This window comes from Hermetia illucens, chromosome 7 (genome assembly GCF_905115235.1).
Source record: "Hermetia illucens chromosome 7, iHerIll2.2.curated.20191125, whole genome shotgun sequence".
NCBI classification, from domain to species: domain Eukaryota; kingdom Metazoa; phylum Arthropoda; class Insecta; order Diptera; family Stratiomyidae; genus Hermetia; species Hermetia illucens.
Genome location: NC_051855.1, coordinates 8827821 through 8855519, shown reverse-complemented (window position 1 = coordinate 8855519; position 27699 = coordinate 8827821). Strand labels below are relative to the sequence as shown.

Sequence of the window (27699 nt, the reverse complement as noted above, 5' to 3'; positions counted from 1 at the left end):
GGAATCATTCAAGTTCGGCGAGGCAGGCGGGCGAGCCGGAAATTTTCACGAATCTTAGACCTCTGATAAGGCTTAACGAAGACCCCCTGTGGCCAAAAGGAGGATTGGACGATAGCATCGAAGTCATGGGGATATGTCACTTTGAAGGAAGCTATCACTCGTTCAGGAGAGCCATCCTTCGTCAGCTTCACACAGGAAAGAGGTGACAAAGTTGAGTTGCTTTTGCTTTTGATATAGGCCAGAATTTCGTCGGGCGTAGTGGAGTACGCTAGCCTTGACACGAACAGCTGTTCCGGTGGCGAGGCGACGTTCAATTGGGGGCCGCTCGGACGACATAAGGTCGGAAGGGCCTGCGGTTCAGCGGTGGCGGGCGTCGATGATACACAGGAGGAAGCGTGCGGTGGTGCTAATGTAGCGACTGTAGGATAAACGCCAGAACTTCGTAGCGCATCCGATGTTGCGTAGGGAACTTGTCCCTCGGATGGAGGATTTTTCAGTAGGCTAGCGGACGTCATCGGGTTGATACCATCTTTTATGGCCACACTGGAATTAAGCGAGGCAGATAGAGGCAGAGAATTAGAATTAATCGACCGGGGCGACTTAGGTATGGCGCCAGTTTTTTTGGCTGCAGCCGCCGGCGAGGTATAAGCAAAGCCAGTCAGCGGCATCTCAGGAGCTGATACTACGCTGATGCTCAATAAAGCAGCAGCTTGCGGGGACAGGATTGTCGGCGATTTTGAAACTGCAAGTTGAATCGATGCCAAAGTCGCCGTGTGTTGATGCAGCAGCTGAATTGCATCCGATTGCGTGGTACCGCAGCAGGCGTTATAACGATAGGTAACGTTAGGTGAAAATTTAGCCCGAATATCTATAAACGCAGAGGGAATACCCAATGGCACGCGACGATCCGTCCTGTGGTCAAAGGGTAGTATAAGTCCCAGGGCGAAACGTGGATTGGTACCCACGATGGAGAATGAAACCTGCGAAACGCCTGCTGAACCAACACCAACAGCTCTACTACCAAACCCTATCTCCACCTCCACGTGGTGACCGCTGGGAGTTCTTTCTTAATGAAAAAGTGCAGACGGAGAAGGATGACGGCGAATCCTCGGCGCCTAAAAACGGGACAAATTGTACCAACTGGTCCTCCAGGTTGGGGGTTGGGTAGGGCTGACAACCCTATACGGAAAACAACTTGTTACGAAGCCACAACAGGAACCTCGGACTGGACGGATTATACAACGACGAACCCGGCAACGACAACGGAATAACGATTTGCGCATTTTCTTATGGAACGTGCGCTCCCTGTACAGAGATGAAGCTGATGAGCAGCTAGCCGATACCCTGCCCCAATATAAGGCTGATGTAACGGCGTTACAGGAGATTGCGTTGGACAGGGACCGGCTTTCTGGAGAAGAGTCGCTACACCATATATTATAGTGGCCATCCAGTGGACCATGTGCTCGGAGTAGGTTTCTTAGTCAGCCAAAAAATGAAACCTGCTGTTATCGGCTTTGAAAACATAAGCGAACGGCTATGCGCTCTGCGCTTGTGAGGCAAGTTTAGAAATATAAGCCTCATTAACGTTCACGCCCCTACAGCGGAGATTGCAGAGTCGGGGAAGGATACCTTCTACGAGTACGAACACTCGAAGCCTGTTCTAGATATGATATCAAAATCATACTTGGGGATGTTAACAGCCAAGTAGGGAAGGAGCCAGTATTCAGGTGATACGTTGGCTCCCACAGCTTACACCAAAATACAAATGATAACGGACTGCGGATTTTTCAATTAGCAGGGTGACACGAAATGATTGTTGAAAGTACCTGGTTTGCGCGGATAGCGATCCAAAAACATACGTGGGCCCCTCCAGACGGGACCACTTTCAACCAAATTGACCACGTCTTCATCGAACGCCGCCACCTCTCAGCCTTGATCAATGTCAGAACATATAGGGGGGGCAATATAGACTCGGATCACTGCCAACGAGAGTTGGCATGGTGCTCCGACATTACGGCACTCCATCCCCTCTGACAATCAGGTGGGGGTTAACACTGAAGCCATCCATAATACAGCCCTCCGCGACACCTGTAAGAGGGAAATGGATGCCGCAATAACCGCAGTCAACAGAGCACCTGAAGATGAAGCATCAACAAATGATCTTCACAACCACTTGAAGAACGTTATCATGGATACCGCCACAAACATACTTGGCCCCAGCCTCAAAAGCAGTCGGAACGGCTGGATTGACGATGAATGCAAGCTAGCAACGGAACGGAAGAATGCCGCATACCGAGTAATGTTGCATTTTCAAGGAACACGGGCACGCGCAGGGACTTAACACGAACTCCGTCGAGCGGAGAAGCGACTTCACAGACGGAAAAAGGAAGCCTGGGAGAACCAACAAGTCTGTGAACTCGAAAAGTACAGGGAGCAACCGCACCAGGCGCGGAAATTTTACCAACAAGTCAGCAGGATGAAGCCTTATGCACCTCAATGTTTATCCTGCCGAGACAAAGAGGGAAATCTGATTTCCGACAGAATGGGCATATTCGAACGATGGGTTGAGTACTTTGATGAGCTACTGAACAACCAGAATATCGGCGAGTTGGAGGTCCCGCCAACTGAAGACGACGGACCAATACTGCCACCACCAAGTTTAGGAGAAACAGTCCGTGCAATTCATCGGCTAAAAAATCATAAGTCGCCAGGAGCCGATGGAATTACAGCCGAATTAGTTAAATATGGAGGCGACCAGTTATACCAAGTGGTTCATCAACTTGTGCTCAAGGTATGGGACAGCGAATCAATGCCTGACGATTGGCAACGAGGTATTATCTGTCTCATACATAAAAAGGGAGATATCACACAGTGCAGCAATTATAGAGGTATCACGTTCCTGAGTACCATCTATAAGATATTCTCCGCTATCTTGCTAGGTCGGATAGACCCATACGCCCAGAACATCATTGGCCCGTACCAAAGAGGCTTCACTCCAGGCAAATCAGCAACAGATCAGATTTTCTCTCTGCGGCAAGCGATGGAAAAACTGTTAGAATATGGACATCAGTTGCATCATCTATTCATCGACTTTAAAGCCGCCTATGATACCATAGCCAGGGTAAAACTGTACACGGCCATGAGAGAATTCGGTATCCCGACGAAATTAATAAGACTGACTAGGCTGACGCTGACCAATGTACGAGGCCAGATAAAAACAGCAGGATCACTCTCAAGACCATTCGACATCAACAACGGTCTACGACAAGGGGATGCCCTATAATGCGTCCTCTTTAACCTGGCCCTCGAGAAAGTGATCCGTGATGCTGAGGTAAATGCAAGAGGTACGATCTTCTTTAAGTTCACCCAACTACTGGCCTATGCTAACGATATCGACATCATGGGAAGAACCACCCGCGACGTACAAACTGCCTTCATCCAGATCGAGCCGGCGGCCATTGAGGCGAGATCTTGGGCTGGACATCAATGAAGGCAAGACAAAATATATGGTGGGAACTTCAGCACTGAAAACGAACCAGCCAACAACATCAAATCGCACTGATCAAACAGGAAGAATAAGGATAGGAGAATACAACTTGGAGACCGTTGACAATTTCTCCTATCTAGGGTCGAAAATCATAACCGATAACAGCTACGACAGAGCCTATTTCAGCTTCCAAAGCTCTTCCGCTCGAAACGTCTCACCATAGGGTCAAAGCTCTTACTGTAGAAGACAATGATCTTGCCAGTCCCCATATACTCCTCGGAGACTTGGGTTGTTAGCAAGAAAAATTGCGAACTCTTGGCCGCGTTCGAGAGAAGAATCCTCCGAAGAATTTTTGGCTTCCTACATGGGGATGGACGATTCCATAGCCTAGATAACGACGAAATCTATGAGCGATACCATGACCGTCCAGTTGTGGATGATCCCACCTGAAAAGTCTATAAGGGCAACATCTATGGTAGAAAAAGAAGACGAGGCAGACCCTGCCTGAGATGGAGCGATGGCGTAGGTCAGGACGCCAGACAGCTTCTAGGGATATCGAATTGCTGGACCTCGGCGCAAAACCGGGATGTCTGAAGTTCCTTATTAAGGCAGGGCTAGACAGGATACCGGTTGTTGGGCCGTTGATGATGATGATGATATAAAATGATAACTTGAAGTGTCCAGGTTTCTGGAATATATTACGGTAGGGAACAACCATAGAGGGTTATTGTTGTTTCTTTGTTCATTTAAAATCGCAACACTTGTAATTACTAGATTTTGTTGCTAATTAGGGTCTTAGTCGTAATATTCGTTTTGAATTACCGATATTCTCTCCGTATAGGTATTTGGAGTGAATATTAGTTGACCTCAACGTTTTTTCAGAGAAGTTTTGATATGAAATTTACCACGAAACCTTGATCCAATAAACATTCATAACCAGCAAAATTATCGTATCGTCCGCAAGACACAATATATAACGTCATCCAAAAATAAAAAACAACTTTCCTAAAGTGCAAATATAAATTCAACAATCTCAACTTGGAGCTGTACACACGTTTATTGTACATACATTCCATAGGCGACCTCTCCACACGAAAAATAGCCATCATTTACATTCAATATTTTTTAAGTAAACTTTGCTGGATTTTCCCCTTTTTTTAATTTTATTTGTTCCTCATTTGGAAAACGCGTGATATAAGAAGGCGGTGGTTACTGCGTAGTCAGCATACATGGCATATTGTCGTTTGCAAAGTCAGCTGGAAACTCCCTTAGCAAAACAAATTGAAAACATACAAAACATAGACCATTATTGTTGCTTTTGTTCCGGTGTGTAGGGCATATATGCATACTATGAGCAAAAGTGAAATCCGGACATGGTCGTACGAAATACAGAAGTGTTCAGAAGGGGGGTAAAAGGAGTTGAATAAAATAAAACCCTTGCTGAGGGCGAAAAAAAGAAACTATGCACAATTGAAATTCGAACAATGCTAAAAAATCGTAATAATAATACACTGTAAACTCAAACAAGTCGGGAAACCGGAAGCTAAGCGCTTCAGGAATGAAAGGGTTTGTAAATTGTAAATATAATTACATTTAAGTGGGCATTTATTCCATTTATACCTAACTCGTTATGTGTATGCATTTAGTTTGTCAAACCATTCACTTTAGTATGATACCCACATTGAAAGTCTTAGAATACAAGGAATTTGCACAAAAGTGACAATTTTGTCCTATTATGACATGCTCTATAGAATAGCCTACAAAACTGTCAAAATTGACAATTATATGATAAAGTTAAGGGGGTCATCCCGTGTGAAGGCCGTTTTTTTGGCTTTTTTTTAGAAATTTTTTGTGAAAAACAGGAGAAAGATACAAATACGATTTTTTCACCATAGATTTACTAATATCTTGAGCGTGCATAGTAATTTTTCCAGCCCGGTCACATGGTTTGTTATTGAAATACAGAGCAATTTATACACCCATCTCCCAAAAAAAGGTGCGTTTCTACCACCACGCTAGAGGGCGCTGCGATCATCTTAGAGAAAAAACATAAATGTCATTTTAACGTACAGACTTAACTACAGTCCGCAAACTAGGATTTTTAAAAAATATCAAAAAATAAATATTTGGTGCGGTGTTGAACTTTTCTTTTTGAATTTTGATGTTTTTTTACGGCCTTTTCAATGAATAAAACAAAAATTACTGAATGAATTACAATTATCCTAGTTTGCGGATCGTAGAAATATGTTCTGAATAAGTCCTGAAAATATCAAAGAATTTCGTTGGATAAATTTTGGGGGATGGTGGCAGCCGATTTTCAATATGCAGCTTCGAGAAAAACGCATTTAAAAAGTAGAATGCGATTTTTAGTCATAAAACCTTAAGTGACCATTAATCTGCTATACCCAGTCCATAAACCTTAGGTTTCTTGAAGAAACACATGTACGGCCTTGGTTTCAATTCTTGTTCTTTTAACGAAGTCATTCGAAAGTCATTCGGACCGATAAATACGAGCTAATACGGCGATCGACATAAATCTAGCATATGATTTATCACGTGTCCACTGTACCACTATAATTTCCGAATGACTCCGCTGACATTCTTCTTTTTCTTCAGCCTTTGTCCCGTTTACAAGCGGGGTCGGCCACTTGGGTTTCGCCACTTGGCTCTATCGAATGCCTAATCTGGGTGTAATCTCGAGGCTTTTAAATCCCCATCCAGCGTATCAAGCCATCGGTATTTAGGCCTGCCTTTTGGTCGTTTACCATCGACTTCGATGTTCAGACCAATCTTGGCAAGTGAATTCTCGTTAGCACGAATTCCGTGACCATACCATCGAAGACGCCTCTCTCGCAACTTTTCCACGATCGGTGCAACTCCATAACGATAGCGGATATCCTCATTTCGGATGTGATTTAAAGGTGTCACGCCACTAGTCCAACGTAACATCTTCGTTTCCATTACCGTAAGACGCCGTTCATTGTCTTTTATAGTTGGCCAACACCCAGAACCATAGAGAGCGATAGGACGGACAGCATTGCGGTAAATTTTAGATTTGAGACGTTCCTTGATACGTCGATCACAAAGAACACCAGTTGTGGAACGCCACTTCATCCAGGTTGCGTTAATGCGTGAAGCAATTTCATAACGCAGTTCTTCATTGGGTGATAGCGTTGACCCGAGGTATTTAAATCGCTCAGTTCCGGGCGGATCACTGCCGCTGGCAGTGATTGTGCCTGTTTCATGGGGATCGGTCGTCAAAAATTCAGTTTTGCTTAGATTCAATCTGAGACCGTGTTGCATAAGGCAATCATTCCATTTTTGGACAAGTAAAAGCAAGTAAAGCAGTGTGTAGGGCGCTGGACGTTGGATATCTCGTGTGACGGTGTCCATAACAAGAACAAAGAGGAGTGGTGAGAGGGCGCTTCCTTGATGAACACCAACAGAGACACGAAGCGGTTTTGATACACCCGCCATACTTCGAACTTTACTTTTCGGATCGTGGTAGAGCAATTGAACCCAGCGCACGAGTTCTTCTGGTACTAAGTGTTGTCGTAAAGCATATCAGATGAGTTCGTATGGCACACGGTCGAACGCTTTCTCTAGATGCAGAAAGGCAATGTAAAGAGGCCTATGCTTCTCACGGTGTTTCTCCATGAATAACCGCGCAGCGTGTATTGTGTCAGCAGTTCCGCAGTTTTTGACAAATCCGACTTGAGTCACGGTCATTTCAACGACTAAAAATCTGGTATGGGAAAGTAACCGGTTCGGACGGTAATTTGAACATTCTGCTGGACTACCTTTCTTTTTCCATATTGGAACAGTGGTACTTTCTTCCCAGTTAGATGGTGTCCTTCCTTCCTGAATAAACCGATTAAAGAATTCACTGAGTTACAGTATTGGGTCCCAGGTCTTCGCTTTCCAGAGCTCAGATGCGATGTCGTCAGGTCCTGTGGCTTTCCCCGATTTCATTCGTTTTATTGCCTCCTCGACTTCAGTTGCTGACAGTTAACCCATTGCGTGTTTAACGTAGGTACCTGTCTTGCGACTTAATCCCACGGTCCTCTTAAGACAAGGATTGATTTTGTGACCACAATCAAAGCCCCGCTGAGACAAGCAACAACGGTACCAGTCTATACCAAGTGCATGGCTTAGCATTCATAGTGGTGGATGCAAGAATTACCTAAATCTCTATCGAACTATGGAGTACGGCACCCGTGTTGAAACGCAACACCACGCCGAAGCCCGAAGGTCTCTTCTCGCTTGAGCATAACCATAACCACCATGAAACTCCCACTAGGGGGGCCTACCGCAAATAACCGAGCTGTACTCACATACAACGGGAGTTCACCCGAAGTATGAGAGTCCAGGGGCTATCCCGGTTCCCATGGTACCAGTATACCTCTGGTAAGGTTTCGTGACCAATTTGCCACTTCACATGAGTCCCCGTGCAGACTCGGGTCTGATCGCCCTAATTAGGCCTTTGGAGCATTCGCCTACTGCATCACGGCCGCAAACCAAAGTGAGTACAACGTCTCCCGGTGCCACCACTATGGAGGTTCTCCTCGACCACTTAGTGTTGGTTTGGCAGACAGGGTTGCCGCCCCATCTTGCTCACCACCACCTCTGAGCACCAAGCGCTGGCAGGCGGAACTGGTCCAAATGTCGGCAATGATTGTAGAAGTGGAGGATGAGCAAATTCTTCAGTTGAAATCTGCTCGAAGTATTCTCACCACCTATCTGTTGCAGCTCGACGATTGGTAAGCAAAGTACCGTTCTTGTCATTAACGCAACACAAGTGTTCGATATCCTGTGTACATTCGTTACGGCTTTTAGCAAGTCGATACAGATCTCTCTCGCCATCCCGAGTGTCCAGTTTATCGTAAAAATTTTTGTAATGGTTTACTCGAGTGACAGCGACCGCTTTCTTTCCTTCCCGGTTGGAATTCTTATAAATTTGCCAATTAGCAGTCGTTTTATCGTCGAGAAATTTGTGATAGAGGCGTTTCTTTTCACGGACCTTCTTTCCAACATCATCATTCCAAAGCCAAGTATCTCGGTTGATGTACCGCTTATCCGGCTTGGTGACCCCGAGGACACAGGCCGCTTTATGAATCGTGTCTTTCATTTGGTTTCACGGTTCTTCCACATTCGTAATGGTCGGCAATCGTATGAGTGAGATCGTTTCTTCTTTCTTCTCCCCAAATCGCCACCATTTAATGCGCGGCGGGCCGTTCCTGACGCTGTTTTATCGGTGGCTTAATTCGCAGGACGGCAATCAACGGCCGATGTTGAGGTGCGATGGTCTCATAGAGAACGACTTTGCAATCAGTGACGGTAGTAAAATGTCGGCGTCTTAAGAGAATATAAACCATTTACGTTTTACTGTTCCCACTATAAAATGTAGGAAGATGAGACAATCGTTTGCTGAGCCATGTATTCATAAGTACAAGGTCATGGGTGTCCGCAAAATCGATTATACGCTTGCCACCCTCATTGCGCGCTCCGAACCCCTTTCCCCCATAGGACCTATTACCGTCGCCTTTTCACCCACATGACCATTAAGATCGCCTGCAATAATACTATAGGCGTCAGCAGGCATATGACTAGTCTTTTCATCGAGAAGTTGCCAGAAGGCATCTTTCTCTGCATCAGGTCAACCTGTCTGTGGTGCGTACGCGGTGAAGAAGTGAATAGTGCGATCAGCTGATATAATGGTGAGCTTCATCAGCCGATCATCAAATCATTTGACTTCTTTAATGACAGCCCTCTGAGTTGGCAATGCTAAGAAGATAGAACTCGACCGGCGGAGGAGCCGGATGGCAGAGGGTTCCTGGAACTGACAGTTCTCTTCCTCTTCTCCCCTCCCGTTAGTGAAAAGAATTCCCTGATTTGAATGGCAAATTCAAGTAAATACCAATACCATTTGAATGTAAGCAAAGTGCCAATCTAATCCTAGCGCACGATAGATGTACATAGTTTCTCCAGGTTTGATTGGAGTGACCTTTGTTCAACAGGTAAGTTGACAACAGAAACTAGTTTTAAATCGTTCTAGTATAGAAGACAGGGGCCATTAAATAAGGACTGACAAGACGAGGCGAAGGATGGAGACTACGACAGTAGAGAGAAACCATAAAATCGGATCATACGAGCCGAAGCTAATCAACGCAATCGAAAGTTGTAGAGACATAGTTGCCGTTTACCCCTTGGTGGGGTATAGCTCGTCAGCCACACCTACCTTCCACGTTATCTGAAATGCCCTTCAGCTCCCACTATCATTTCCTGATACGTTCGCACTCCTTCTGTACTGTTTTGCGCCAAGCACCCTTGGAGCGACCCAATCACCTGCCATCTTGGAAGAGTGGATTCCATTGAATGACGTAGCCTACAATGCGATTGTCGTCCCTCCTTAATGTCTGACTTATCCACTGCCACTTACGTCTTACCATCACATTGTGTGTTAGGATAGTTGAGTGGTTAAAGCGCACGGCTGTCGTACGTAAGGTCGCGGTTCAGTTTGATTTGTATCGTGATTTGATGTCGGATACCAATCGACTCAGCTGTGAATGAGTACCTGAGTCAAATCAGGGTAATAATCTCGGGCGAGCGTAATGCTGACTACATTGCCTCCTACAGGGTACTGTAATCCTGAGGGTACCGTTACGGTCTTGAATGAAGTGCTCCAACACACTTCAAGGCCCTGATCCCAGACTTTACCCACGTAGTTTCCAAGGCTCAAAAAAACGGAGAAGAACAAAGTGAAACAACACGCCTCGCTGTGACAAAACCGTGTGCCCAACGTCAAGCTAGGCCGTCAACTAGACACACAACACATTTGTGGAACACAACACATTTGTGGAATATCTCAGAGAGATTTGCTATAAGAACAAGCTCAAATGCAATGGAGCAAAAGTGTCTTCAGGACTTAGAAGGAATTAGACCCGAAGGCAACTAATAAGCGTTGGTTGTGGAACGCGATCAAGGGGGGACTGACCTCACAGCAGCGACCTTTGGCTATCGAAAATAAACTATGATTGGTTTCTACAATATGCACACGCTTCTCGATAACGGTAATGATCGTCTGAACTGAGGTGAACTTGAGTGGGATATAATCTAGACATTGCGCAATTTGTTATGTTTTCTGAAAAGCTGAAAGTGTTAACAGACGCTAATCCGGTTTCTGACAGTTACGCTTTCTTGACCTGGGAGCCGGCTTCTGACAGAATTCTAACTGCAAGATTCCGGCGCAGATTAACGAGGATCACAATTGTACAATGCTCGGAGTGGAAAGCCCTGGGGGTTTAACGTGAGTACCTGCCGTGAAGGCTTAATCCCACGTTCCTCTTCGGACGCGGATTGATTTTGTGACCACAATCAGAGCCCCGCCATGCAAGCACAGCGGTCCTGGTTTATACTGAGTGCAGGCTCAGCATTCATACCAGTGGATGCGAGGCCTATCTAACACCTCTGCCGCAACTAAGGGTTACGGCGCCCGAGTTGTACAGCGCAAATCCACGCTTGAGCTCCGAGGAGCTCTGCCCGCGATGTAGGCATAGCCACCACCACCATGAAACTCCCACTAGGGAGCCAACCGCAAATAACCGGGCCGAGAACACATCCTCCAATAATTCTCCTGGAGCATATGCTCTCAGAGGGCCATCCCGGTTCCCACGGTACCAGATAACCTCCGGTGAGGCTTCGTGGCAGAGCCACTTCAGATGAGTTCCTTGCAGACTCGGGTCTGATCACCCTCCTCGAGTACGTGGGGACGGAACTCCCCAACGGGTTAACTGACCAACGGAGTGGAGAAGGATGCTTTCTACGAGCAATTAAACGCATTCCAGAGGAGGCTTTCTAACGGTGACATTATGATCGTGATGGGTGATCTTAATGCCAAGGTAGAATTTGACAACATCTTGGTCGGACATGTGATGGGGAAATATGGTATTGCCAGCTGCAACGGTAATTGTGGGCGATTCATGGATTTCTGCAACTTCCCCCTCCTGGTCATTGGTGGTGCATTTTACGAGCACAGAGACTGCCATAAGGTCAGTTGGGTTTCAACCTATAGACACCGTACGAGCAATTAGATTGAACAGTTCGTGATCAGTAGTAGATTTAGGAGTTGTCTGCTGGATGTGCGTAACAAGAGAATCGCTGACATCAGCCTCGAAAGGGATCACCATCCGATGGTCACTTACGTTCGCTTGCGTATTCCGTCCGTCCACGCGTTAACATCAACGGTTTGTATGACCTAGCTGTCGCTCGACAGTGGGAGAGCAATCTTGCTAATTGAACAGCAAATACACTGAGTAACCCGGCTGAAAATACTAAAGAGCATTAGGCCACCATCAAGAGTGCTTTTTTCTCGGGTGCTACACAGGTCGTCGGCCACGTCTCGAAGGGGCGTCATAAGATCTGGCTGACTGCAGAATCGTGGAAACGGATCGCTGAATGGAAGGGGTTGAAGGCTCTACTGATCGTTGCGAGTGATGGCGAGCGTGATGCGAGCGAAATCCCAAGAAACTCAGCCTAGTGTACGCTGTGACAAGAGAAAACTTGCTATTTAGTTGCGCAATAATTTCAGGAATATAATCCACATTACGAAAGAGCATGCATGTAGCCGCAAATCTTTCGGTGGTCCTGGGAAAGACGTTAACGGTCGATTTCTCATCCACGATGATGAACAATTGAAGAGATGGAAAGAACACTTTCCCACGATTCGATCCGTAACCGTATTACATGCGATGAAGTTCCTTCTCTGGTCGATGGAATGGCTAGTCACTGTAACATGCGGATATTGTCTGTCCCTCCAAGCAGAAGAGAAATCACTTCGGCGATCCATCCAATCAAACGGAATAAAGCCGCTGGGCTTGACGGTCTCCCCACAGACTTATTTATCGCTGCACCTACAGTTACTGCTGATCTGCTCCTTCCACTAGTAGTAGTAATCTTGAGAATCCGAGACCTTTCTCAGCGAGTGGTAGAAGGGGATGATCGTCAAGATTCAAAAGAAGGGGACTCGGTTTGAGTGTGACGATTGGAGGGATATCTGCGTGCTGCCAGCCGTTGCAAAGATCATCGCGAAAATAAAGCTGGAACACATCAAGGTTGATCGACAAGGAGTGTATCTGGAGTACTCTGCGTAGGAAGGAGATTTCAGCGCAATAAGTAACCATTATCAGAGCAGCGTCGAGTACAATGGGCCAACACGGCCTGAGTGCTCAGAAGCTGTAGCTTCTCCCCCACCATACACACATCAGAGCAGCACCGATATAAAATCTCGAAGGATTTTAAGGTGCAAAGCGGAGTCCGCCAGGGTTGCATGTGTTATCGATATTATTTCTTCTTCTTATCGGTGATGTTCTTCATGCTGCCTTGTTCGAAGGATGTGAAGGAGTTCGATGGACGATGACATCTTCCCCCAAACACCTGGACTAGGCTAATGACATCTGTCTGGGTCTTGGAACTTGGCTAAATGCCTCTGGACTTGATAAGAGAGGCAAGTAGAATTGAACTGAAGACTTCAAAGGCGAAGGGATTCTACAAATGGCGAAGCAAACCGGGCCCGTAATTACAAACGCGAAAGAAGCATCTCTGATGAAACCTCTGCGTCGCAATTATTAGCATGGAAGACTTCTCAGCAAATGACCAACAATACATCGCGTTCGAGGTAGTTGACGCTATTTGTCGGCGTATAGATCCCAGCGCTCCCCTTGCGCGTTGAAGGAAGCGTCAGGGGGTTGTCGCGGTGCAGCTGACACAGCCTGCGGAGTTTCATGCCCCGAAGAACATCCAGCCCTGACAAACCTTCTATGCATTGGTGCACGACGGAAATTAATCATGAAAGAGCTCGAAAAGGCAGTTGTCACTATGAAAAATAAGAAAGCGACAGATCCTGATGGTATCCCGACGGAAGTTTGCAAACTGGTGCTCCACCAACGGCCAAACTTGATGCTCCCCGCGTTCAATGCTTGCCAGAAAGGGAGCATTGCCGCTGGAAGGCGGCAAGGTTTCCACTGATCAGCAAAGTGTCTGCATATCGAGCGCTAGTATACTTAGCAGGACCGAGAAATTTCTCGAAAAACTCGTCAGTAGTAGACCAATTGAACCGATACGGGCTGCCGGGGACCTATCCCCTCGCCGAACTGCCTTTAGGATAGGAAGATCGACTGTTGCCGATGTTATGGAGGGGGATGGGGAATACAGCGGGAGTAGCACCGGGATCTATTCTAAGACTGGACTTTTGAACTGCTTCCTACGATAACTTAATAAAACTCAACATGTCAGAAAAGTTGTCAGGAATCGATCACGCGGATGATTCTGCGGCAGGCGTTACCAGATGCACTATCGAACAAGCCTAAAAGTGACTATTCATATTAATGCGACGGGTAAGTGGATGGAGATGCGCTGGAGAAAAAACCTTGACTAAAAACAGAATCCCGACCCTGCAAACGCTTTCTCCATATCCAGAAATGCAGTATAAAGAGGCGATGTTTATCACGGTGTTTCTCCATGAGTAACCGCGTTCTTAATAAATCCAGCTTGATTCACAGTTATTCGAACGATTTCGCGAATACGGTTGTTAAGAATGCGTTCAAAACACATCATGGTATGGGACAAAAAGTGGATCGGACCGTAATTTGAACATTCTGCTAAACTGCTTTTCTTTCTTTTCTTTTTCCATATTGCAACTGTGGTACTTTCTTGCCAGTCAGATGGTGTCCAACCTTCCTCAATAATCCCATTGAAGGACTTTCTGGGCCACAGTTTTGGGTCTGAGATCTTCGCTTTCCAGAGCTCAGACGCGATATCGTCATGTCCTGTTGCTTTCCCCAGCTTCATTAATTTTATTGCTTCAGTGGCGCTGACAGAGAGAGAATTGCTCCAAATGTCAGCAATGCTTCTGTTGAAATCTACTCGCCATCTATGCGTCGCGGTTCATTGGTCAGTAAGTGAAATACCGTTTTTATCATTAACGCAGTACAAGTGTTCGATATTCTGTGTCGATACAGATCTCTCTCGCCATCCCCAGTGTCCAGGTTAGTTTTGTAGTGGACCGCGCGGGGGACAGCGTCCGCTTTCTTTGCTTCCCGGTTGGCATTCTTATAAATTTGCTAATTAGCCAGCATTTTATCGTTGAGAACCTCGGGGGGAGGCATTTCCTTCCGCGGATCTTCATTTCAACATCGTGATTCAAAAAGCTAGGTATCTCGGTTGATGATGGCTTTGTCACCACAAGGGTTGCATAGGCCGCTTTGTAGATCATATCTTTAACTTGTTTTCACTATTTTTCTACATTCGTCATGGTTGATAATCGTGCAAGTGAGATAATTTCTTCTTTTTTCTCACGAAATCGCCACTATTTAATATACAGAGTTCCAGTGCGTTCCTCACGTAGTTTTGATCGGTGGTGTAATTCTCAGGACCGCAGTCAACGGTAGATGTTCAGGTGCGATGGTGTCATAGGGAATTGTTTTCCAGTCAATGACGATGGTAAAATGTCGGCGTCTTATGAGAATATACACAGTCTATTCGCGTTTTACTTTCCCCACTATAAAATGTAGGAAGAAAAGATAATCGTTTGATGAACCATCTATTCACAAGAGGAAGGTCGTGGATGTCCGCGAAATCGATTATACGCTCGCCATCCTCATTGCGTGCTCCAAACACTTTTCCCCCATGTCACCAGCTACCATTTGCCTTTTCACCAACTAGGCCATTAAGGTCACTTGCAATAATGATGTAGTCATCCGCGGGCACGTTACAAGTTTTTGCATCAACAAGTTGCCAGAAGGCATCTTTTCCTCAACATCAGGTCGACCTGCATGTGGTGCGTACGCGATGAAAAAGTGAAGAGTGCGAACAGCTGATATAATGGTGAGCTTCATCAATCAATCATGTTTATAAAATCATTCGATTTCTTTAATGGCATCACGGAAACCATCTGAGATGACAATGCCAACACCGTATCGAGTGTGTGGGTTACCAAAATAGAGAAGTTTATAGCCATTTTTACCGCATTCGCGTTTTATGTCGCAACTTTTGGCACCAGACCATCGGATTTCTTGTAGAGCGTAAATATCAATGCGCCTTTTTCAAAGGATTTTTGGGAGTTTCTCAGTCTTTCCAGTGAGGGCGCCAATATTTAGCGTGCAGACACGTATTTGAGTTGCTCGGACTAATTTACTTACGTTCTTGTGGCGCGGCAGGGTTCGCGGCATTCGATGATGCCACCGGCGCTCTCCACACATTTTTAGAATTCGCCACAGGAGTGGAGAGCAGGCGGTGGAAGAGTGCCCAGTCTGTTTAGAACGCGTATTTGTTTGGCCCCAAAACTAAGGACACACGAGAGATCGTGTGGTCTGAAGAGGCTGCCCGCGCGTTCGATAAATCCCGACAGCCACTGGCTGATGCTACACTCTTGGCATTTCCTCTGCAAGATGCATCCCTAGCCGTTTTTGTTGATGCCTCTGACACCAAAAGGTGAATCATGAATGGCAGCTGTTGAGTTTCTTCTCTACGTAGTTGAACTCCGCTCAACGGAACTACAGTACCTACGATCGTAATCTTCTCACCGCGTACTTGAGCATCAAATACTTCCGCTTCTCCCTAAAAGCCAGGCCGTTCACAATGTTCACGGACTATAAGCCTCTCGCAAATGCTCTGAAACAAAAGCCCGACAAAGCGCCAGTTTACGTCAGACATTCAGCACGTGTCCGGCAAGGGCAGTATAGTTGTTCACGCTTTGTCTCGTGTCTCCGAGGTTAACATCCCCGCCTCACTCGACTTATCGGCTGTTGCCAAGGCGCAGGAGGATGACGAAGTACTTCAGAACCTCAAATCCAACCCCAAATACAGGAGTTGCCCTTCTTCGGCTCGAACCTCTCTCTCTGCTGCGAAGACTCGGAAAAGGGACCTCGGCCATACATTCCGGCCACCTTTCGCAAGGAACTGTTCCACGCGGTTCACGACTTAGCGCATCCAGGCATCAAGTCAACAAATCGGTTAGTCACCGAGAAATACTTCTGCCCCTCCATGAACAGGGAGTGCATCGCACGCCAAAAGTGTAAAGTCACCAGACATGTAAGGAAAAAAGTGGGCTCATTTCCCCGCACTACCAAGCGGTTCCACACGATACACCTCGACATAATAGGACCTCTTGCGAGACTCGCACGGTTACAAGTATTGCCTCACAATCATCGACAGGTTTACGCGGTGGCCTGAGGCAATACCTTTGAAAGACATTACGACGCAATCTTGTGCCGAAGCCCTCTGTCGAGAGTGGATACCTTGCTTTGGCGTCCCTGCAGTGGTCATCACTGACCAGGGAATGCAATTTGAGTCCGCCCTTTTCTCGGAGTTAGGCGAACTCCTGGGGTTTAAACGCCAGCGGACTACTGCATAACACCCGCAATCCAATGGGATGCTAGAACCTTGGCACCGGGCGCTGAAAGCCGCCATTATGGCACGCGACGATCCGTCCTGGACCCAAGTCTTGCCTCTCGGCCTACTCGGCCTACGTACAACCCGCCGAGAGGAATTTGCCGCCAGTCTCGCGGAGCTGGTACACGGGGAGAACCCGAGACTCCCAACTGATCCGGTCTTCAACAAGAGATCGGGTCTCACAGAGTCGGGGTTGGCGCGTCTACTGAGAGACAGTCTCCGACGCATCAAGGCCACACCACCCACCCAACACTAGTCCGCACCTGTCTGTGCGCCCAGGGAAATGGACACGTGTACGCACGTCCTGGTCCTTATGAACGCCCGTACCGCGTTCTCGAGCGGGGAGAGCATTTCGTCCAGCTCGAGATCGGTGGACACGAAAAGGCGGCCTCCCTGTCCAAGCTGAAGCCCGTGTGCGCCCCAAAGCAATGGCGCGTTTGCTTCGGTGACTGACGGGGAACGCAGTTCCGGGTTCAGTCACTGAAACCCCTCGGTTTCGTCTGGGGGCGGAGTGATGTGGCGCGGCAGTATTCGCGGCATTCGAATGCTGCGAATGTGAGCAGTCAGATGACGCCACTGGCACTCTCCACACATTTTTAGAACTCGCCGCAGGAGTGAAGAGCAGGCGGTGGAAGAGTGCCATTAGTAGGCGGCGGAATGACAAGAAAAAAAAGGAGTCTTCCGTCAGCCGTCATAGAGAGAAGGAGATTACGAAAAAAGATTTATGTATCTAGGATCGAGAATTTTAAGGGAGATGGAAGTTGTAATTTTAATTATTTAGAAAAATTAACTCGAATTAAATTAAATTAATTAAATCGATCCCAATACGTTTTTATAATAATAGTGTTAGCTATAATGTGTAAAATAAAGTTGTATTAACTAAATGGGTGTTATTAGCTAAATTCTAACGCCGTCCATGCGTCAAGAACCCTTGCCCGTTTCTCGACAAGAACGGGGCTCGTCTTGTCACGTCAACTAAAGTGAACGCTCCAGTATTTTTCCGAGGCTTAGGACTCAACATGATCTCTTTGTTTTTAACGATATTGATCGGCCTGTCGCGGGACCTGTCACCAAGAAATATCAGGTAGGATTTAGCATAGTGGAATAACCGTAAGTGTATGTTATTTATCTCTTTAACTGATCTCGAAATTTTTTTCTTCTTTTAATGAGGATACTCGAAAATACGTTGCCTCAAACCCTCCTCCTTTATCTGGTCTTGGGACCAGCATGCTATATAAATGTACTAATCACTCAATACACAACAAAACAATAACCTTGTCGTGTTTTTGCGATGATAAAAGGCGTCTTTCCACCTGTTGGCACTTTCGGTCACGCTGCTCCCAGGGCAGAGGTGAGGCAGCGTCTGATGAGTTGCCTCTGACCTGAACGAAACCGTCAGTCAAATTTTTGATTTTTTCGATTCTTAATGCTTGGGGCGCTACGCTCCAAACTAGGGATCCATGGACTAAAAAACGAGGGAGTAAGTTGCTCCTCATTTAGTCCGGTCCACCATCAAGTGGATGGGGACTTAGGATCCCGTAGATCCTAAACAACAACCTAGCTTTAGTCTAACTTAGACTACAACAACTGGCGTTTTAAGTCCAATATAACTCGCAACCTTCTCGTGTTTTTGCGATGATAAAAGGGAGCGTCTTTCCACCTGTTGGCACTTTCGGTGACGCTGCTCCCAGGGCAGAGGTGAGGCAGCATCTGATGAGTTGCCTCTGCCCTGGACGAAACCGTCAGTCAAATTTTTGATTTTTTCGATTTTTAATAACCAAGCCTTCATCCGACCAAAAACTAAACCAAAACGGAGAGCGTCAACCAGCATAAGGATGCTGCGTAAGGACTCAAAACTACATACAAAAGGTTAAAAAAATATCAATTGAAAAAAAAAATCATGTGTTTTCTCCCTCAGAAAGAAGAGGAAGAAAAAAGTTTCTGCCGTGGATGTACATATGTATATAAGTAGAATTTATATTATCATAACTAGACTAGCTATATTTATAGCTAATAAGTTGAAGAAAGAATAAAAAAAAAAAATATTTTACAAATTTCTGCAGGTTGACACTGTCGGGTATATTACACCCGAATAGGCTAGGTCTAGAATTTTATAAGCTCCGCCTTATCAACAGCAGCAGAAAAGCGGGTTTATATATTTGTGTTTATAAATTAATACTTTTAGTTGATAAGTGTGATTAATAGTAAATAAATATACATCAGAAGTTCCTTATATCCTGCATCGTTATATAATTTATTTAATTCGAAATGCATATTATTGTTTATTGAATTTCATTCGAATTAACAGTGCTAATCAGTTATAGTTTCTTTTTCGGTTGAATTAATTTAGTTTTTCGGTTCAATTAATTTGATTTTATAATTTAAATTATTTATTTATTTTTTCTATTAATTTTATATCAATAATTACCATTTTACCATTTATTGTTAAAATTTATTTTTCGTATTTTTTAAATTACTATCTTTCAATTTATTATTATAATTGCATCATGATTTATTATTTTAATGTTTGTTATCATTTACTAATATAAATTGCATCTTATGTTTCTATCTTCTATCGTTCTAGCTATTTTTTTAAAAAGACAACCGAAAGTATAATATTTCATTTAATATTATTATATTCCGGTGCAGTTTCACATGTTACTACGGCACAGTTTACACCGATATTAGACACATTTCATCACTCCAAATGCGACAAAAATAAATAAATATCGAAGGAATTATTAATAATAAATGAAAACAAGTCGGGAAACCAGAAGCTTGACGCTTCAGGTATAAAAGGTTTTGTGTTTCCCTATGGGAGGAGCATAACGTAGTTCCCCATTGGCTTATAGCATTGACCCGAGATATTTAAATCGCTCAGTTCTGGGCAGGTTACTGCCATTGCCAGAACTGAGCGATTTAAATATCTCGAGGGGTCGGTTACTGCCATTGCCAGAACTCAGCGATTTAAATATCTCCAGTCAATGCTATCAGCCAATGACAACCTGGATGAAGTGGCATTCCCCAACTGGTGTTTTTTGTGATCGACATATCAGCGCAAGTCCCAAATCTAACATTTACTGCAATGTCGTCCGTCTGCCGCTCTCTATAGTTCTGAGTGTTGACCGACTATAAAAGACAATGAACGGCATCTTGCGGTAATGGGGAACTGAGAATATCCGCGATCGATATGGGTTTGCACCGATCGTGGAAAAACTGCGAGAGAGGCGTTTTCGATGGTGTGGTCACGTAATTCACGCTAATGAGAATTCACTAACCAGTATTGGTCAGAAAATCAAAGTCAATGGTAAGCAACCAAAAAGCCGGCCAAAACAATGGCGGTTTGATGCATTGAATGGGGATTTAAAGGTCTCCCGATTACATTCTGATCAGGCATTTGATAAATTAAAACGACGAAACCGATCACGACGAGTCGACCCCGCTTGTGAACGGGACAAAGGCTGAAGAAAAAGAAAAAGATGTGAAGAGCGACGAGTGCACGACAGCTCCGTGTCACATAACTAAAAATTCCATTGCCATCTATTTCATAGAAAGCGATTTAAATAAATCTTTTGATGGAAAGCCCTGTATTGATAATAGTCAACCTCATAGGCTTCACACTCCGAGTTTAATATTATTAGCAAATGCCAAGAATGTAACCTACATCAAATATAAAAAAGGCTGGGGAGAATTAAGATTCTTTTTGAATGGAATTTTAATATTTCACTCGAATTTTAATGCTTCAATCTCGTTAATTATGACGTCAGCATCTTATTTGTATGGCATATGATGCTGTTAATTCGCATAAAATTGATAAGTTTGAACTCCTATAACTTTGACACTAATAGTTGGATTTTCATGAAATTTGGCGTGTGTATGCACGAGACTGTCCTCTATGTTGGTGCAAAAATTTAGTACACCTAGGATGAACTCAAGCGGAGTTTTTTAGTCAATTCCTAAAAGTTGGTAATGTACTATTAGTAAATTTATTTGAGCAGATACCGGAATGGGACATATCTCGAAGATTAGATTTCACATAAGTGTTTTACACAAAACCTTAGAAAAGGGCTGCAGATAAGTCGGTTCTTCATAAGTGTGACTTTAATATTTCACGCGAATGTCAATTATTCCGGTTAATTATGACGTCAGCATCTTATTTGCATGGCTTTGGAAGCAGTAAATTCGCGCGAAATTGCTAAGTTTGAACTGTTATAACTTTGGTGTTAATGACCAGATTTCCACGAAATTCAGCACATATAGACGAAATATTGTCCCCTATGCTCGTACATTTGGAAGTCCTAGGATGAATTTAAGGGGGGTTTTTCAGTGAATTTCTACAAATTAGTAATATACTATTAGTAAGTTTATTTGAGCAGATATCGGAATGGGACATATTTTGAGGCTTAGATTTCATCTAAGCGCACTCGCCACCCTGATTTTTTTTCGAATTTTTAGGTTGGATAGCTTCCGAAAATGAGTCCTGTCTCACTTTAAGGAGGTCATCCCGTGCATCGGTTTGGAGAAATAGATTTTTTTTCCATGAATTGTATCTATATATAGTGGAGAATATGTGGGCAAAGGGATTTTCCGATATTCCGAGTCGTTCAGAAATTACAGGGTAAACAGGTAAGGAGTTTGCAGCCGCGGCTAGAGTACTCGATGAGAAAGAGCATCGAATCTTTTTTTACCTGTTAGTTTTTTACCTGAGCCTTATAAATTTCAACACAGATATAAATATAAAAAAAAGGAAAACCAATCAATTGTCTAAACTGATTTGCTGTTTAGAATAAAAAGGATAATCCAGTCTAGAGTAAGCACTGAAAGGCTTTCAAGCTATACTCAGTTATATTTTGGTGTAAGTATTGCTCTGTTTGTGTGTTCAGTGATTTTTTTAAATTGTTCGTACGAAGGGAGATCGCTTTAACGTTCAACGACGTGCTCGCACTAAAAACCGAGTATTTCATGGGAATCGGTGCTTATCGGAGAAGAAAAAGGACTTCGCATCAACATCAGCAAAGAAACTTTTAGCAAGCATGAATTGCGACAAATTTTGTATATTGGATTTTGCTGGAGTTTTCTCCGGTATTTCTGCAAATTTCTGCAAATAATAAAATACACGTAGTAGTAAAAAAGGGAATGCGTAGGACATGTCGAGAAAAGAATGGGAACGCGGCTTAGAAATGCAAAGAAGAATCACAAAGGCATTGGTGGAAAAGGGGCTGGAAAACTTACTGATGGGGTTATTAACGACCTCACTACATTTTTTGGGCTAGCTATTTGTCGACACGCAAATTCGATAGGGGGAAGGAAGCAAGAAATTTGGGCAACTTTCTTCCATAAATGTTCTACAGACGAAAATCCTCAGCATCAAAATTGTCCAGCAGACAAGGACAGTTGATGCAAATGGCGCAAAGCGGAAGCTAAAGGAGAACTGGATAGTTTCCACCACGAGGCACCTTTGACTCAAGAAGTTCAAACAGTCATCAAACCAATCTACGAAGATTTGTCACGAGATGATCTCTTGAACAGATGTTTAGGAGCAGAAACCCAGAATGAGTTGCTAAATGCATTGATCTGAACTTTCGCTCCTCAACACCTTCATTCTGGGCCCAAAGTCATAGAAATAGCGACTTTTCTGGCTGTAATTATTTTCAATGAAGAAATCAATGACATTCTCAAAATTCTAGTGACAATGAGGTGTCAAGTTGGTCACATATGTCAGGTTTATGCCGACCACCGTAATGAAGCGCGAATTTGGCGGTCCGAACGACGATCGACTGACCCCGCTAAAAGTGCCAGAATTGAAACCAGAGAGCAACAATCGGTCTTACAAGACTTTTTTGAAGAACTGGAGGGTGCTCTCTATGGACCAGGTATAACAGATTAATGGTGAGTTAAAATTTTACTGTTCATAATCACATTTAAATTTTCAAATGCGTTTTTCTCGAAGCTGCATCTTGAAAATCGGCTGCCACCATACCTCAAAATCTATCCAACCAAATTCTTTGAAATTTTCACGACTTCTTTAATACATATTTCTACGGTCCGCAAACTAGGATAATTGCAATCGGACAGGTCGTTTTTAAGGTTTTGTGTGAAACAAAATCTTATTAGAATCGATTCGATGTCTGTCTGTCCGTCTGTCGGTCTGTCTGTCTGTCACATCCGATTTATTCTAAAACGGCTAGACCAATTGTCACGAAAATTGGTGAGAGTATGTGATCTGCCGTTCCCTTTACATGCAGCAACTGGCGCCATTTTGTGTTTAGTTTAAGGTGAAGGGTAACTTTTTTTCACAGAATATAGCCATATGGGATATCAAATGAAAGGTCTCAATTAGTACTTGTCGAAACTGGTCCAATATTTGATATTGGGTGAAACATAGGGTAGTGAGGGCTCAAAATATGACCACCAAAAAGTGTAACAGGTCTCGTTCTCAGAACCTATCCAACCAAAAAAATCTGAAAAAAATCACAGTAGTGCATCTCTATGAAATCTAGGCCCCAAAATATATCCGGTTCCGATATCGGCACGAATAAAGTTAATAATAGTATATTTCCACATTTTATAATATTATAGAAATTTACCCGGCACCCCCTTTATGTTCATCCCTAACCAAGTTCATCATCTAACCAAATTCTTTGAAATTTTCACGACTTCTTTAATATATATTTCTACGGTCCGCAAACTAGGATAATTGCAATCGGACTTGTCGTTTTTTTTTTTTATTCATGAAAAAAGCCGTAAAAAAACACCAAAATCCAAAAAATTAAGTTTAAAAGCCCACCAAAAATTTACCTTTTAATATTTTCTAATTATCCTAGTTTGCGGACCGTGGAATATTGTCCACATTAAAATGCCGTTTAGTTTTTTTTCGTCAGATGAACACAACGCCTTCCAGCGTGGCAGCAGAAAAACACCTTTTTTTTTGGAGATGGGTGCATAAATTGACGCGTATTCCGAAAACTAGCTACGATATCAAGCTGGAAAATTTATCACGTATACTAGAAGCATCAATAAGCATATGGTGAAAAAATCACATTTCTATCTGTATCCAGTCCTTCAAAATAATTTTTCAAAAAAAGGCAAAAAAACGGCCTTCACACGGGATGACCCCCTTAAGTGCGTACGTTTTGACTTCTTACTCACGCACTTTGCAATTTACGCCAAAACAATAAAAATGCCAGTATCGGAAAGTACTAATCGTGACCTTTCATTTGATATCCAACACGACTGTATCCGGTGAAAAATTTTTTCAATCCCCGCCCCCCCCCCCCCCCCTTTGCATGTATGGGGAGCCCCCTTTGAACTCCACCTAAATTTAAGCCACTCGCTGTATGCGTGGGATTTCATAGTTCCCATCTGTCCACCAAATTTCGTTTGGATCGGTTTAGCCGTTTTGGAGAAAAGTACGTGTGACAGACAGACAGACAGACATTGAATCGATTTTAATAAGGTTTTGTTTTACACAAAACCTTAAAAATGTATATATTAAATATTCAGAAGTCAAATCACGTAGATCTAGGTAAATCAATGAATTAAAATAGATAATTGAGGGGGAAAAATGTTTTTAAAAAAATATAAATTATACATTATAAGTATATTATTAAATTATATATTACATAATTATAGTGCATATAATTGATTGTATTGTATAATTATTCAACTGGTCTTATTATATCACATTTAGTTTATTATATTTTATTCCGTTTTGTTTTATTTTATGCTATTGTTATATTATATTTAAAACCTGTTGATTCTATCAGTATAGCTTATTCAAGTGTAACTTACCTTAACTGAAACCAGCTTAGTAACAGTCAAATCAGGTGAGTACACCCCCTTAATCTCCAAGCGTAGATGGATATGTATGTGTGTGCGTAAAGCTATGCGAATTCCGTTGAAAAAAGCAAGAGAAGAGGGCAAAAAAGCACTTTTGCTTATATTAAACGAAAAAAAAAATTGTATAGAAAATTACTGCACTGTTTACACTTTTCCTCAAGCTGAAACAGAATATATACTTATATGTGTATTTCTGTATATACGTATTACACAATTATTCACAAAATTCACTGGTTGTTGTATTTGTATTTGAATTTTAAAAGAAATTATGTTACTTGAATCTTTTTTTTTTTAGTCGTTTAACGTAAGTCGGATACAAGTGGCATATTGAATTTATTAAACATTTTTTTATTATTTTATTTATTTTTTTCTTTTGTAATTTTAATAAACGGAAAATCAGTTAGGAAACTTTTTAAGGGATGAAAACTAGTGAATTTCAGCTAAATCACAAAATGCTGCAAATAGTTTTCAGATATTTTTTGGTCGATCAACACTCACAAATAAAAACTTATCACACATACAAAGTAACGGATAAATTATACTTTTTTCTCTCTGGGTTTTTATATAAATTATTTTTTGGTTTTAACTCTTGTTTAATTAATTACATACAGATATCTTTTATCAGCCGTTTTATTTCTAGTTTTTTTATTCTTTTAATCTCGCGAGCATTAGTCACACGACACACACAATGTCCCCCCCAAAAATATTATACATGAATTTAAATTGATTTTCAATCTTAACTCGGTGAAATTTCACTAAAAAAAAAAACAAAAAAAAAATAATACACACATATATCATAAGATAGACATTTTTGGTTTTTTTTTATTGTTGTAAATTTGGTTTTAGATTTTGTTTTCGCTTTTTCGGTTTCCTCCTCTCGCAGTTATATTTTTATTTGCTTTTCGTTTTTCGGCATTCACTTTTCTCCCCAGTTATTCAAAAATTTCAAATATTCAGATAGCGATATTTTGAAAAAAAAAAAAAAAAATTTTTTATTCTATTCCGAAAAATTGATATTTTCTATTTTTTCAATTTCACTTTTATTTCATCTCGCCAATACCTCGAGGTACTGAAAATAAAAGAACACAATTCAGATACAATCATATGCTCAGTTTGGATAGGAAAAAGTATCTTTATCTTTTGATGGGATAAGCATTTGCTTTGGTAGTTGAAATGGAGATAGTATTACGTAGACGAGGACGAGCAAAGGCTCCCAGATAAGACAGAGAAACAGACAAAGGACAGCGGATAAAAATGCTTACAACACTCAAAAACGGCACTCATGAACGGTATTGTTTTAGATATTCCACCGACTTGTTCGAAACGTTAAAGCACAACTAACTGTTTCGTCTTCAAAAAAAAATTCACACTGACACCAAACCAAAGAGCTTTGTCGTTGGATAGCAACGTTAATAATCGAAATTTCTGATATTATTTTCTTCTTTTCCTCATTTCTTTAATCGCACCAGTCGAGTGTCCACTACTCCGCATAGATACGAGTATCTTTCTGCCACAGTATGTCTTTATTTTTTCGGCGCTGCAATTTCCCTTAGTTCATTCCTCCACTTTCTTGTGCCCCCGTAGGTTGTGCACTGGTGCCCGTTTCTTCTGTTGTGCTTTCCCAACGGTTTTGTATAGTCTCTCTCTGCGAGCTGCCTCGACACACTGTCCGCGGAAAATTTCAAACGGTTTTAACACTTGACTTCCTCAATTACTTGGGCCCAGCCAACTACCGCTCAACAATTTAATCCAACCGCTTGCAAGCGTTCGCACGACCCATCCATTATTCTGAGGAAGCACAGTACTATTACCGCGCTGGCATCTTCCACCTGAGCAAGGTGGCTGCTGGCCAGCTCCCACCGTACGCGCATCGTAGCGTGCATGAAGCCTGAGAAAGAAATTTTCATCAAAGAAATTTCTTCACGCCGATCGCAGTCGCTTTTTCTGAGATGGCGAAGAAGAAATTGATGAAACGGGATTTGCTTTCTTGGTGTTCCGTTTCATTTCTTCCCCGCCAGCAGTTCCAGCGAGTAACCTCTTTCTCCGCGCATCAAGCCACCGATCACATAACCAACCGAAATCTATCGACCCAACGACCGACAGACACACAGAACCTAGCCTAAGCACGGCTCCAACCGCTGACCAGCCGCGGGGAGACCTACATTTCCAAGCCTCCATTATGCTCCATTCTTCGGACCCTGTCGAGTGCGAGGCGAGACACAAAGCGCAGAAACATGAAATTACCCTACTTACGGGCGGCCGGTTGAATGGAACAGCTATGCTGGGAACCCCCGAACTCCTCGCCGCGCGCAAATCTATGCTGATGAGAGTTCATAAGCGCTACATAGATACAATTCGTGAAACGAGTTGGCCAAGAAGAAATGCTTTCTACGGCTTGAGACGTACATACGTATCTCGGGGTCCCGCAGAAAGAGAGTCATACACTTGTGAAATCAGTGATGGATGGTTCGCTAAAATTTTTTTATGCGTCTTCTTTTTCCGAAATTCGCTGTGACTACTTCGGGTGGAGAAAGTTTCGAAGAATCAACAGTCTGCATGGTCTACCACCGAACATATCTGCATCCAAAGAAGAAGGGTTTGTGTCAAAAGCTTCGTAGTGGAACCTTATCCTTCTGGCTTTACCCATTCAAACAGAATGACCTTTTGCACGTAGACTATTGAATAATTACATAAGTTTTTATCTGGCCGTTAATATCTTACCTCAATACAAGCGGAGGGGTATAACGGTTTGTGTTCACCTTATGTGAGGAACTTCCTACGCACGTTTTTCTTTTCGCGACATAGCTACAAATTCAAAATATTCCTTCACATCATTTCCACAATTTGACACATCGTGATCAAAAACCGTTTGTCAACAACGCCCAATAAAATGAACACGAGGGAAAATGTACGAAAACAATTCGTTT

General features: G+C 43.2%; 1 protein-coding gene and 1 pseudogene across 4 annotated transcripts in view; both read right to left on the bottom strand.

The window, feature by feature from the left end:
• LOC119660856 overlaps positions 1–26960 on the bottom strand; it is a 31582-nt pseudogene extending 4622 nt beyond the window's left edge.
• Positions 1–27699, bottom strand: part of LOC119660867 (fatty acyl-CoA reductase wat-like) — a 216446-nt gene that overhangs the window by 168468 nt on the left and 20279 nt on the right. The window contains exons 1-3 of one of the 4 annotated variants that reach the window (XM_038069778.1): positions 26035–26575; positions 25833–25841; positions 24725–25527 (exon numbers count right to left, since the gene is read on the bottom strand). The gene's annotated coding sequence lies outside the window, so the exon portion shown is untranslated. Of the gene's footprint in view, positions 1–24724; positions 25842–26034; positions 26576–27699 lie in introns of those variants that run through there. The other 3 variants (XM_038069776.1, XM_038069779.1, XM_038069777.1) reach the window with 3 other exon arrangements.